The sequence below is a fragment of the Mixophyes fleayi genome, chromosome 8 (genome assembly GCF_038048845.1).
Source record: "Mixophyes fleayi isolate aMixFle1 chromosome 8, aMixFle1.hap1, whole genome shotgun sequence".
Taxonomy (NCBI): domain Eukaryota; kingdom Metazoa; phylum Chordata; class Amphibia; order Anura; family Limnodynastidae; genus Mixophyes; species Mixophyes fleayi.
The window spans coordinates 122,655,126-122,667,889 of NC_134409.1; the positions used below are offsets into that span (position 1 = coordinate 122,655,126).

The window sequence follows — 12,764 nt, forward strand, 5'->3', positions numbered from 1 at the left end:
AGGGCGCCACTAGGTGTCCGTAGCGCCGTACAGGGACAAACAAAATTACAATACAAGGAGAGACAGCACAGTACAGTAAACAATAAGCACAGTAACTCCGTGAGCTCAAAGCACAGCAAGGGCGGGGGAGGGGAGAGGGGAAGGTCTGCATATGACGGAGCCCAAGAGGGAGGGCACGGATTATAGGGAGACCCCCAGGGGGGGAGAGGAGGGAGCGGGAGGGGACAGGGGGAAGAGGGTCCTCGAGGAGGACGGAAAGGTTGCTGGAGAGCAGAGTTAACAGTGGTGAGACAGGAGGAGAGGTCACCCTGCTGAAAGGAGAGTACAATCTAAGGGGTGAGGTAGACAGACAGAGAGACACGGGGGAGAGAGGGAGGAATGGAGGATAGGGGAAGGGGAATGAAGGGGAAGAGGCAGAAAAAAAGGTAGGTAATTAAGTGGGAGAGTGGAAGGCTTTACGAAAAAGGTGGGTTTTTAAAGCCTATTTGAAACTGGACAGATTAGGGGAAGTTCTGATGGAGGGAGGGACCTTGTTCCAGTGGAGAGGGGCAGCGGGGGCGAAGTCTTGGATACGCGCATGGGAGGAGGTGATCAGGGGAGAAGAGAGGCGACGGTCATTGGCAGATCGGAGAGGGCGGGAAGGAGCATGAATAGAGAAAAGGGTGGAGATGTAGGGTGCAGTGGAGTTGGCGAGGGCATTGTAAGTAAGAGTGAGGAGCTTGAAGAGGATTCTGAGGGGAAGGGGAGCCAGTGAAGGGATTGGTAGAGGGGGGGAGACCGACAAGGAGCGGCGAGAGAGGAAGATGAGCCTAGCGGCTGCGTTAAGAACAGATCGAAGGGGAGCAAGATGAGAGCGGGGGAGGCCAGTGAGGAGGAGGTTACAGTAGTCCAAGCGGGAGATGATCAGAGAGTGAATAAGGCATTTAGTGGCATCTTGGGAGAGGAAGGGCCGGATGAACAAGGTACAAGGAGGCAAGGAACGTCTTCTGACTGACAACACAGCAGCCAATTGAAATCCTCCTTAGTATACGGCCCAGCCAATCTCTTCTCACATGACTTTCAGCCAATATGGGGCGGGCAGGCAGGTGTTTACGTGACTGACACACGAAGTGTCCTTATTGGAAAGAGGATGAGGTGGAAGGGAGGAAATAGCTGGGAAGGAAGTAAAATGGCAACTTGGAAAAAAAATTAACCCAATTCTGCTTGTTATAAGCGGAATTGGCAACTCTGCAGGGCCCCCCTCTCTGCATCCCTATAGCTTAGAATAGGCAGGGCCCCCTCTCTGCATCCCTATAGCTTAGAATAGGGAGCACCCCTCTCTGCATCCCTATAGCTTAGAATAGGGAGCCCCCCCTCTCTGCATCCCTATAGCTTAGAATAGGGAGCCCCCCCTCTCTGCATCTCTATAGCTTAGAATAGGGAGCCCCCCTCTCTGCATCCCTATAGCTTAGAATAGGGAGCTCCCCTCTCTGCATCCCTATAGCTTAGAATAGGCAGCTCCCCTATCTGCATCCATATAGCTTAGAATAGGCAGCTCTTCTCTCTGCATCCCTATATCTTACAATAGGCAGCTCCCCCTCTCTGCATCCCTATAGCTTAGAATAGGCAACTCCCCTCTCTGCATCCCTATAGCTTAGAATAGGGAGCCCCCCCTCTCTGCACCCCTATAGCTTAGAATAGGCAGGGACCCCTCTCTGCATCCCTATAGCTTAGAATAAGGAGCCCCCCTCTCTGCATCCCTATAGCTTAGAATAGGGAGCCCCCCTCTCTGCATCTCTATAGCTTACAATAGGCAGCTCCCCTCTCTGCATCCCTATAGCTTAGAATAGGCAGCCCCCCCACTCTGCATCCCTATAGCTTAGAATAGGCAGCCCCCCTCTCTGCATCCCTATAGCTTAGAATAGGCAGGGCCCACCTCTCTGCATCCATATAGCTTAGAATAGGCAGGGCCCCCAGCTCACTTACCTCTAGTTGCTCCACAGATCAGGCAAACAGGAAGTGAAGTGAGACTTCCTGTCTGCCGCACAGCACTGTGGGAGCCCATACAGCAACAGGCAGCCTAGCAATTGGCTGTCTGTTGCTGTCCACTGACTGGCAATGGTTTTGATCACTCCACCCCCGCCCCCCCTTGCGTAAAAAAACACAACAAAAAAAACCCAGGAGCTGCTCACCACATAAGCATCGGGGACCACCGGGGATACCCTGGCTGCCCGGAGGGCCAGTCCAACCCTGGTTGGGCATATCGGGGATATGATTGGGCAGAGCAGAGGTGTGGTTGGGCAGATCAGATATATGATTGGGCAGAATAGGGGTGTGGTTGGGTGTATTGTCCCATACGGTGGTAGTCAGCATATCGAAGCTGACTACCCCGACAAGACTCATCCTTTCTAAAATACATTGTACATGGGTGCATACTTACCTCACCCCCTTAACAGCAGAGATAACCCCGTCGGCATGCTCAATGACGTCATCAGCTGCAGCCGCCTTCTAGCTTCATCGTCATTGGCTGCTGTCGGGATGAAGAGGAGTCGTCATCGGGCAGGGTCGGGAACCAGCTCCTTCAGAATAGTCCTGTCGGGGTGAGTTGTCGCGCTTCTCGGCATCGATATGCCGTACCACACCCGTCCCATACACGTATTTCTTCCTTTGAAATGTTAGATGTAGCAGCTGGTCAGTGATGTCTTTTGACCTGTCATGAAGTACAGATCTCTCTCATACTCTGGGTTGTTGGCAGCTGGGGCTCACTGCTTCAGACAGTATTAATAAAATGACACCAAGTGACTACTTATGAGAAATAACATCACGTTCTGGACCTTTTCCAGAAATAACACAGTGCAGGAAAATGTACTTAGAAGATGTTATATGGATGTAATAGATTACCATAATAGTATGTTCCTTCTTTATAACTTTGATTCCATGTAGGGGGTTATTTAAGCTTCACATTCAGAAAGAACTTGTCATCTATCACCCCTTGCATGAAACACTGTGTGCAGACCAGTATGTACTTGCAGTTGACATTGAGTGCGCCCACCATAAGTTTTTGATGCAGCCACAACACTGACATAAGCTCACTATTAGCAAGCAACCTTGTCTTTCCGCAAGCTTCTCTGCAAGTGATCTCCAAAGGCCACTCACAGATCACAGAGCTTCAGTAAGACCTGAACGGCTGCTTGTGGACGCTCCTATCACAGGCCTGGCCAACCTGTTGTTCTCTAGGAGTTGTGAAACTACAATTCCCAGCATATCCTGCAAGCTACCGGCTGGCTATCTGCTGGCAGAGCATGCTGGGGCTTGTAGTTTCACAACACCTGGAGAGTCACAGGTTGGCCAGGCCTGACCAACAGATTCCACCTGACCACACCCATTTTCACATTTTGTTCTACATCTTATTTGCTGGGAATAACCCTTTATGAGGGGAATAGCAAGAGACTCCAAATTGTCTCCCTTAGTTTAGCACTTACAGATCCAATGTAAACTGGACCAGGATCTATAATTACCAGGGACACAGCTAGGTGGCGCTGTTGGAGGCTGGTTCTCAGCACAGACAATTGTAATAGCAGTGAGGGAGCATAGGTTAGACTTTGACTCACGTTAACCACTAACAAGCTATAGGGCACAATGAGTTGGAAGAATATAAGAGCAAGGGGTAATATTGCTGCTGGTTTAACTGGTGGTACCTAGTAAGGTGTGTACACATGGACGTTTAAATACAGCCTTCAAAGCACATTATTAAAGCCTAGTAAACTCTATTTAACTCTGATAGTCCCCAAAAAATAATATCAGTGACTGTTTACGTACACACACAATTTCTGACAAGAGTTTGCTTTGCTTTGTGTCAATTTCTACATAAAGCAGAGTTCTACGGGAAAGCTCTTTAAGAACATAGTACACTGTGCTGCAGGGAGGCTTTAAGAACAAGCCAGGGGCATAACTTATGTGGAATCAGGGGGTGCTGTGGCTACGGGGCCCGGAGGTGAGGGGGGCCCGGCAATAGAGCAGAGCTGAAGCCTTTTCTGGTAATACAGCTATCCAGGGCATGTAATCTATTGCGAGAATAGAGGGGGAGGTCTCAGGAGAGTGGAATGCCAACGCCAATCCCCTACGCAAATGTAGCGCTGTTCCGCCCCTGAAACAAGCTTTGAATTGTCTGCTAAAAAGGAGTACGAAGTAGAAGGTTTTGTCTCTGCTTTTAACAGATGTTTTCATTTTGCCTGTGTGTACAAACCGTTAGGTTTGTGATAATGGGTAAGAGATATGGGGGTAAATATATCAAGCTAAGAGTTTTTCTGCGGGTTTGAAAAACCAATCAGATTCTAGTTATCATTTATTTAGTACATTGTACAAAATGACAGCTAGAATCTGATTGATTGCTATAGGCAACATCTCCACTTTTCAAACCAGTTGGAAAACTCTCAGCTTGATACATTTACCCCCTGGTGATGTGGAACCTGCAAAGGGTTAAACTGTTGAACCATCTACATTCCGCCAGTGCTATATTAAAGAACCATTGTTTAAAATGTCATTGGTCCTAGGTAATGTCACAGGATAAACTCAATCAATATAAGACACAGCCCGGGGGCAGAATTGCTGTATGTGATACTCTTACTGCTTTCCTTTTTTTTAAATAAAGGCTTTTGCTACATAAATCCTTTCCTGGGTTATTATTCCACAACACTGGAATATTGAAAATGTCATAAATCAGTCTTGTAAACGTGACTCCTCTATACAGCACTGCTGACTGTGTGTAAATAAAGTTTTGCTTTTGCTCCCAATTATTTTGCTTTAGAGAAAACTTTATTTTGGATTCAAGTCTCATGAGAGAAACTTCTCTTCATATAAAGCTGCTTCTGACAGCGCTATCTTCAAGCATCAGTGTAACAGGAGCCTCACAGCACGATCAGGACCTCCATCAGGAGGGTACAGGCGGTACAGCTGTAAGGGGCCCAGACAGACCCCCTCCATCTGTCCGGACACCCTAGTGTGACCGCCGTCACTCTGCATCCCTCCGTGAGGTGGCGGCACCCAGTCACTGATAGGATGGGAGCATGCGGCGCTGTGACATCATCACTGTGCAGTGCGCTTCCAGCCTATCAGTGTATGAGAGCTGCCACATTGCGTCAAGAACAAGGTAAGTGAATCGGGGGAATGTACGGTGCAGAGGGAGGAGGGCATATATGGTGCAGAGGGAGGAGGGCATATATGGTGCAGAGGGAGAGGGGTATGTATGGTGCAGAGGGAGGAGGGCATGTATGGTGCAGAGGGAGGGCGGCATGTATGGTGCAGAGGGAGGGGGCATGTATGGTGCAGAGGGAGGGGGCATGTATTGTGCAGAGGGAGGGCGGCATGTATGGTGCAGAGGGAGGGGGCATGTATGGTGCAGAGGGAGGGGGCATGTATTGTGCAGAGGGAGGGGGGCATGTACGGTGCAGAGGGAAAGGGGCATGTATGGTGCAGAGGGAGAGGGGCATGTACGGTGCAGAGGGAAAGGGGCATGTATGGTGCAGAGGGAGGGGGGCATGTACGGTGCAGAGGGAGGGGGGCATGTATGGTGAAGAGGGAGGGGGCATGTATTGTGCAGAGGGAGGGGGGCATGTACGGTGCAGAGGGAGGGGGCATGTATTGTGAAGAGGGAGGGGGCATGTATGGTGAAGAGGGAGGGGGCATGTACGGTGCAGAGGGAGGGGGCATGTATGGTGAAGAGGGAGGGGGGCATGTACGGTGCAGAGGGAGGGGGCATGTATGGTGAAGAGGGAGGGGGGCATGTATTGTGCAGAGGGAGGGGGGCATGTATTGTGAAGAGTGGGGGCATGTATTGTGAAGAGGGAGGGGTGCATGTATTGTGAAGAGGGAGGGGGCATGTATGGTGAAGAGGGAGGGGGCATGTATGGTGAAGAGGGAGGGGGCATGTATGGTGAAGAGGGAGGGGGCATGTATGGTGCAGAGGGAGGGGGCATGTATGGTGAAGAGGGAGGGCGGCATGTATGATGAAGAGGGAGGGGGCATGTACGGTGCAGAGGGAGGGGGCATGTACTGTGAAGAGGGAGGGGGCATGTATGGTGAAGAGGGAGGGGGGCATGTATTTTGAAGAGGGAGGGGGCATGTATTGTGCAGAGGGAGGGGGCATGTACTGTGAAGAGGGAGGGGGCATGTATGATGAAGAGGGAGGGGTGCATGTACGGTGCAGAGGGAGGGGGCATGTACTGTGAAGAGGGAGGGGGCATGTATGGTGAAGAGGGAGGGGGGCATGTACTGTGAAGAGGGAGGGCGGCATGTATGATGAAGAGGGAGGGGTGCATGTACGGTGCAGAGGGAGGGGGCATGTACTGTGAAGAGGGAGGGGGCATGTATGGTGAAGAGGGAGGGGGGCATGTATTTTGAAGAGGGAGGGGGCATGTATGGTGAAGAGGGAGGGGGCATGTATGGTGAAGAGGGAGGGGGCATGTATTGTGAAGAGGGAGGGGGCATGTATTGTGCAGAGGGAGGGGGCATGTACGGTGCAGAGGGAGGGGGCATGTATGGTGAAGAGGGAGGGGGCATGTATGGTGAAGAGGGAGGGGGCATGTATTGTGCAGAGGGAGGGGGCATGTACGGTGCAGAGGGAGGGGGCATGTACTGTGAAGAGGGAGGGCGGCATGTATGATGAAGAGGGAGGGGTGCATGTACGGTGCAGAGGGAGGGGGCATGTACTGTGAAGAGGGAGGGGGCATGTATGGTGAAGAGGGAGGGGGGCATGTATTTTGAAGAGGGAGGGGGCATGTATGGTGAAGAGGGAGGGCGGCATGTATGATGAAGAGGGAGGGGGGCATGTATTGTGAAGAGGGAGGGGGCATGTATTGTGCAGAGGGAGGGGGCATGTATTGTGCAGAGGAAGGGGGGCATGTACGGTGCAGAGGGAGGGGGCATGTATTTTGAAGAGGGAGGGGGCATGTATGGTGAAGAGGGAGGGGGGCATGTATTTTGAAGAGGGAGGGGGCATGTATGGTGAAGAGGGAGGGGGGCATGTATGGTGAAGAGGGAGGGGGCATGTATGGTGAAGAGGGAGGGGGCATGTATGGTGAAGAGGGAGGGGGGCATGTATGGTGAAGAGGGAGGGGGCATGTATTGTGCAGAGAGAGGTGGACATGTATGGTGCAGAGGGAGGGGGCATGTATTGTAAAGAGGGAGGGGTGCATGTATTGTGAAGAGGGAGGGGGCATGTATGGTGAAGAGGGAGGGGGCATGTATGGTGAAGAGGGAGGGGGCATGTATGGTGAAGAGGGAGGTGGGCGTGTATGGTGAAGAGGGATGTGGGCATGTATGGTGAAGAGGGAGGGGGCATGTATTGTGAAGAGGGAGTAGGGCATGTATTATGAAGAGGGAGGGGGAATGTATGGCGAAGAGGGAGGGGGCATGTACGGTGCAGAGGGAGGTGGGCGTGTATGGTGAAGAGGGAGGTGGGCATGTATTGTGCAGAGAGAGTAGGGCATATATTATGAAGAGGGAGGGGGGCATGTATGGTGAAGAGGGAGGGGGGCATGTTTTGTGAAGAGGGAGGGGGGCATGTATTGTGCCGAGGGAGGGGGGCATGTATGGTGAAGAGGGAGGTGGGCGTGTATGGTGAAGAGGGATGTGGGCATGTATGGTGAAGAGGGAGGGGGCATGTATTGTGAAGAGGGAGTAGGGCATGTATTATGAAGAGGGAGGGGGAATGTATGGCGAAGAGGGAGGGGGCATGTACGGTGCAGAGGGAGGTGGGCATATATTATGAAGAGGGAGGGGGGCATGTATGGTGAAGAGGGAGGGGGGCATGTATTGTGCAGAGAGAGTAGGGCATATATTATGAAGAGGGAGGGGGGCATGTATGGTGAAGAGGGAGGGGGGCATGTTTTGTGAAGAGGGAGGGGGGCATGTATTGTGCCGAGGGAGGGGGGCATGTATGGTGAAGAGGGAGGGGGCATGTACGGTGAAGAGGGAGAGAGGGCATGTATTGTGCAGAGGGAGGGGGGCATGTACGGTGCAGAGGGAGGGGGGCATGTTTTGTGAAGAGGGAGGGGGGCATGTATTGTGCCGAGGGAGGGGGGCATGTATGGTGAAGAGGGGGGGCATGTACGGTGAAGAGGGAGGGGGCATGTATTGTGCAGAGGGAGTGGGGCATGTATGGTGAAGAGGGAGAGAGGGCATGTTTTGTGAAGAGGGAGTGGGGCATGTATCGTGAAGAGGGAGGGGGGCATGTACGGTGCAGAGGGAGGGGGGCATGTGCGGTGCAGAGGGAGGGGGGCATTATGGTGAAGAGGGAGGAGGCATGTATTGTGAAGAGGGAGTAGGGCATATATTATGAAGAGGGAGGGGGCATGTATGGTGAAGAGGGAGGGGGCATATACGGTGCAGAGGGAGGGGGGCATTATGGTGAAGAGGAAGGGGGGCATGTATTGTGCAGAGAGAGAAGGCCATATATTATGAAGAGGGAGGGGGGCATGTATTGTGAAGAGGGAGGGGGGGTTGTATTGTGCAGAGAGAGTAGGGCATATATTATGAAGAGGGAGGGGGGCTGTCATGCTGTAGGCATATGAAGGCTGAAGACAAATAGACACGAACAGGTATTAGTGCAACTGGTCAAACAGGCGCGGAGTCTAACGTGCCCCTGGTGTTCACCAGGGACCCCCGCAAGGAGGTTTGGACTTCGCAGCAGAGAGCACACAGGTCGCGGTCCTATTAGCCAGTTACCAGTGTAGCGTAGAGAGGTCAGACGGTTACAGGTCACAGCAATCAGGTATATCAGGTACAATGGGGAAATCCAGTAGAGTAGTCGCCAAGCCGAAGTCACGGTACAGAATGGGTAACACAGAGAAAGAGGATGGTCGCCAAGCCGGGTCACAATGATAAACAGGAAGCAGGATGCTCAGGGAAAAACAAGGGAGTGTGGAAGCCAGGAACACTGGTGGTGAACCTGTTACTCTGGCACCCTAATGGCGCCAGAGACAGGTTTAAATAGAGGCTAGGGTAAGCTGATTGGCAGGCAGGAGGAGGTGGTAATCATAGGAACAGGAACGGGGAACAGGGCGCATGCGCCCAAGGAACCCGGAAGTGGAGTCCCGGGCCACTGACAGGAAGGTCAGACATCCGTTCCCTGTCTGACAGGGGCATGTATTGTGAAGAGGGAGGGGGGGCATGTATTGTGCAGAGGGAGAGGGGCACAGTGTGACACAGTAGGGCACAATGTGATGGTGAAGAGGGGCAGGGGGCACAGTGTGATACAGAAGGGGGACATATTTATATTTCTTATACTTGAAATTTGAAGTAAACAAAACAATACTTTTGGCATGCGTGCCTGTGTGTGTGTGTGTGGGGGGGGGGGGTCCCAAAGCAAATTTTTGCACCTGGGCGCATGACTCTCTAGTTCCACCTCTGTCCCATGCGCACCTGCCACTGACACCCATGGCACTGCAGGGGTGTTATTTAGGTGAGGGTTGGGCCAGCTTCGCATTACATTCCTCAGCTTGACGCATTCATGCCCTCCACAGCAGTGCAAACTCTCTGCCTTGAATCTGGAACTTAAAATATAGGGAGGTTTGTCAGTGTAATCCAAAAATAAAGTGATCCCCTAGTGATAAGTGGTGAACTGGGGACAGACATTATTTCCTCTGCTGTCTGTATCCGTCACCGTCATTGTATGTAGCTAAACTTTCTATCAGGGGTGTTTTCTTCAACTGTTTTCTTTAAATTACAATACTTGCTAAAATGCCCTTGGACAGGATACGAGAAAATCTAAGCATTTGTTCCGCTGCACGTATAAGCATATTAACATCTAATACTATCCAGGCCAATATGGTTTTGATTATTGCCAAACATCTACTTCCTCCATATATCTGTTGAGCCATCTGATTATGATTTGCTAGCTTGAACTCATATTAAATCAGCCCTTGAACTTTCTGGAAGTGGTCATGTGACGAGCCTCCTCGCCATTATACACATTTTTGAGGGTGCGCACGTTGCTGTCGGCATGCCTGAGATTCCTTCAGTAGTCGTTCCAGCATCACACGCCATCAATCTTTACAGTTTAGTTTTCATCTGTTCTGCGTTGAAAAGGTCGTCAATCCTTTGAGCATCTTCTTGATTTCAGATTGTTTTTGAGAAATCTTTTTCATCTGGTAGCTTCTATGTCAGAGGATGAGAGCAGCATAGAAACAAGGAACTCGAACACCGTACTGTGCTTATAATACTTTAATATAATGCATGTGTGGGGTGAAAATGTGTATATATAATGGTTAAAATACAGGTAGTGGACAAAAAGGTAGAAACACCAATACAAAAAGACTTAATAGGGCCACCACAGGCTCTACGGAATTGAGTAGGCCTGTAGTGCCGTTCTTCCGCAAGAACGGTCACGGAACTGACGACTGGTAGATGGAGGTGAAAACGCTGCCTCAGGCGTTGATCCAGAATAACCCAAAGTGCTCGACTGGACGACCGAAAAGGTTATGCCGGAGGGATATCAATGTCAGGCTCATTAAACCCACACTTGTCAACTCTCCTGGAATGTCCGGGTGACTCCCAAAATTCTGGTCGGTTTCACGGACTCCCGGGAAAGCAGGCAAGTCTCCCGCAACTGCCTTCCCAAAATGACGCGATTCGTGGTGTATCGCGTCATTCTAGCCCCGCCTCCCACGAAAAGAACTGCATTTCTGTCGCAGGGGCGTGGCCAAAATGACACGTTTGGCGTCAGTCACGCCCCTCTCCTGGACAGGACTTGCCGAAATGATTAAACCACATATGCTCTGGTGGTGTGCGGACATCCTGGAAGACACCCCCTCAGGAAAGAACAACTTGCTGTTATGTTTCTGCTGAAACCCAAATTGAAAATCTCATGTCTGCTGGTATCTTGTCTGTCCTCCAGGGATTCTATAAAAAGTGTATTAAAGTCACTATGGTGTCTGTGAACTGTATGAATGAGAAGCTGAATGGGGAGGGGCCTAGACAACCCCGCTAGAGGTGTCGGAATAAAATAAAAAAAACTACCTGGGCAGTAGAGCGTTAGAAGCAGGACAGGATAACCGTCTCAGAGGACTGAGGGCAGCGCAAGTGAGATTTCTCTCTTTCACTTATCTCACCTGATTCCATCCAATATTAAATTGTGGATAAATTGAATTACACCTCCATACGGGACGTCTTAATAGATGGCTGACAACACTTGTCCATTCTATTCTGTGCTCTAGATCCCAGGCCCAGTTTCCATAAAATACACAAGTAGTGATATTTACATATGTATAAACCTTTGGTAAATACTCCTATTTGTTGTCTACGTTTGTCATCACTTCTATCAGGTGCTTAATGACGTCGTACAGTGTAAACTGGCTCATTTTGTAAGTGTTTTTCAATGGAAATAAACATCTATCGTTCAAGATAAAAAATACAACTAGATATAAGGATCAGCTCATTAATACAGGGAATGTGTTTTATTCCAAACTGAAGCATATTTCTGTCCTAATATGGTTACAAATCTGCTTGATTACTTCTATACTTCATATAATACACAAGCGAAGACATTCCAGATATACCTTTATATTTGGGGAGTTGTGATGGCATTCCTTAATTTTGGGAAGTAGTCACTCTAGTCAAATATATCCTCAATTTAAATAAACCGATAAACTAGTGATCAGTGATGGCAATTGTATGACATGACTCATTTTGAAAGTGCCTTGTGATAGAATTCATAATTTCCAGGGGGAGCAGAATACCATTAGATTATCATCATCATCTATTTATTTTATATAGCGCCACTAATTCCGCAGCGCTGTACAGAGAACTCATTCACATCAGTCACTGTCCCATTGGAGCTTACAGTCTAAATTCCCTAACACACACACACACACAGACCTCAAGAGACTAAGGGCAATTTAATAGCAGCCAATTAACCTACCAGTATGTTTTTGGAGTGTGGGAGGAGACAGGAACACCCAAGGAAATCCACGCAAACACGGGGAGAACATACAAACTCCACACAGATAAGGCCATGGTCGGGAATCGAACTCATGACTCCAGTGCTGTGAGGCAGAAGTGCTAACCACTGAGCCACCATGCTGCCCAGATCGGAGGATTATCTCATGACGAGCAATTTGCTTTGTTTCAAAAAGTAAACTTGTGTAACGGATAATGTACCCCTACTGTAATAGAAATAGATATTAAGTCACCACAAAGGTTATGTGCGGCTTGCTTCATAACCAGGGGCAAATGCAGGATTTGTAGAGGGGAGCTTCCACACCACGACGCCAGTGGGCGTGACCAGCATGCATGGGTGCGTGGCTATAATTTTAGACAGTACTTGGCTGCTCTCTAACTCTTCCTATCCCCATAATATACATGAGCAATGCTGCATGCACTACTGTTAGCTGCACGCAGCTTTCCCTTTTCAAGCAGAGCCGTGTGAAGCGAGGACAGGCTCCAGCCACCTCAATTATACATTGCCCCAGGTTTGGAGTGTGGTTTTCCAGGCACTAGGAAACCCCCCCCTCGGTTTGCCTATGATAACCTTATAATTTCCACCAGGGGTACCCAGAAAGGATGCGTTAACAATTTAGGTGCAGCGCTACAAAGACATCACAAAATAGACCAGACAGATTCAACCCACACAACAATAGACACAGCCGGCAACAGTGCTAGGTAGATTACTCTTAATAAACTGACATAGAATGTATCCGATATAGTTTGTTAATAAAAGAGTTTTTTATACTATGCGTTAGCCGTCATAGGATATCTCATAAATGCTTATTTTATTGTGCTGATGTATT

General features: G+C 49.9%; 1 protein-coding gene across 1 annotated transcript in view; it reads right to left on the reverse strand.

The window, feature by feature from the left end:
• PRICKLE2 (prickle planar cell polarity protein 2) overlaps window positions 1-12,764 on the reverse strand; it is a 938,433-nt gene that overhangs the window by 703,504 nt on the left and 222,165 nt on the right. The gene's annotated exons all lie outside the window — the stretch shown is intronic.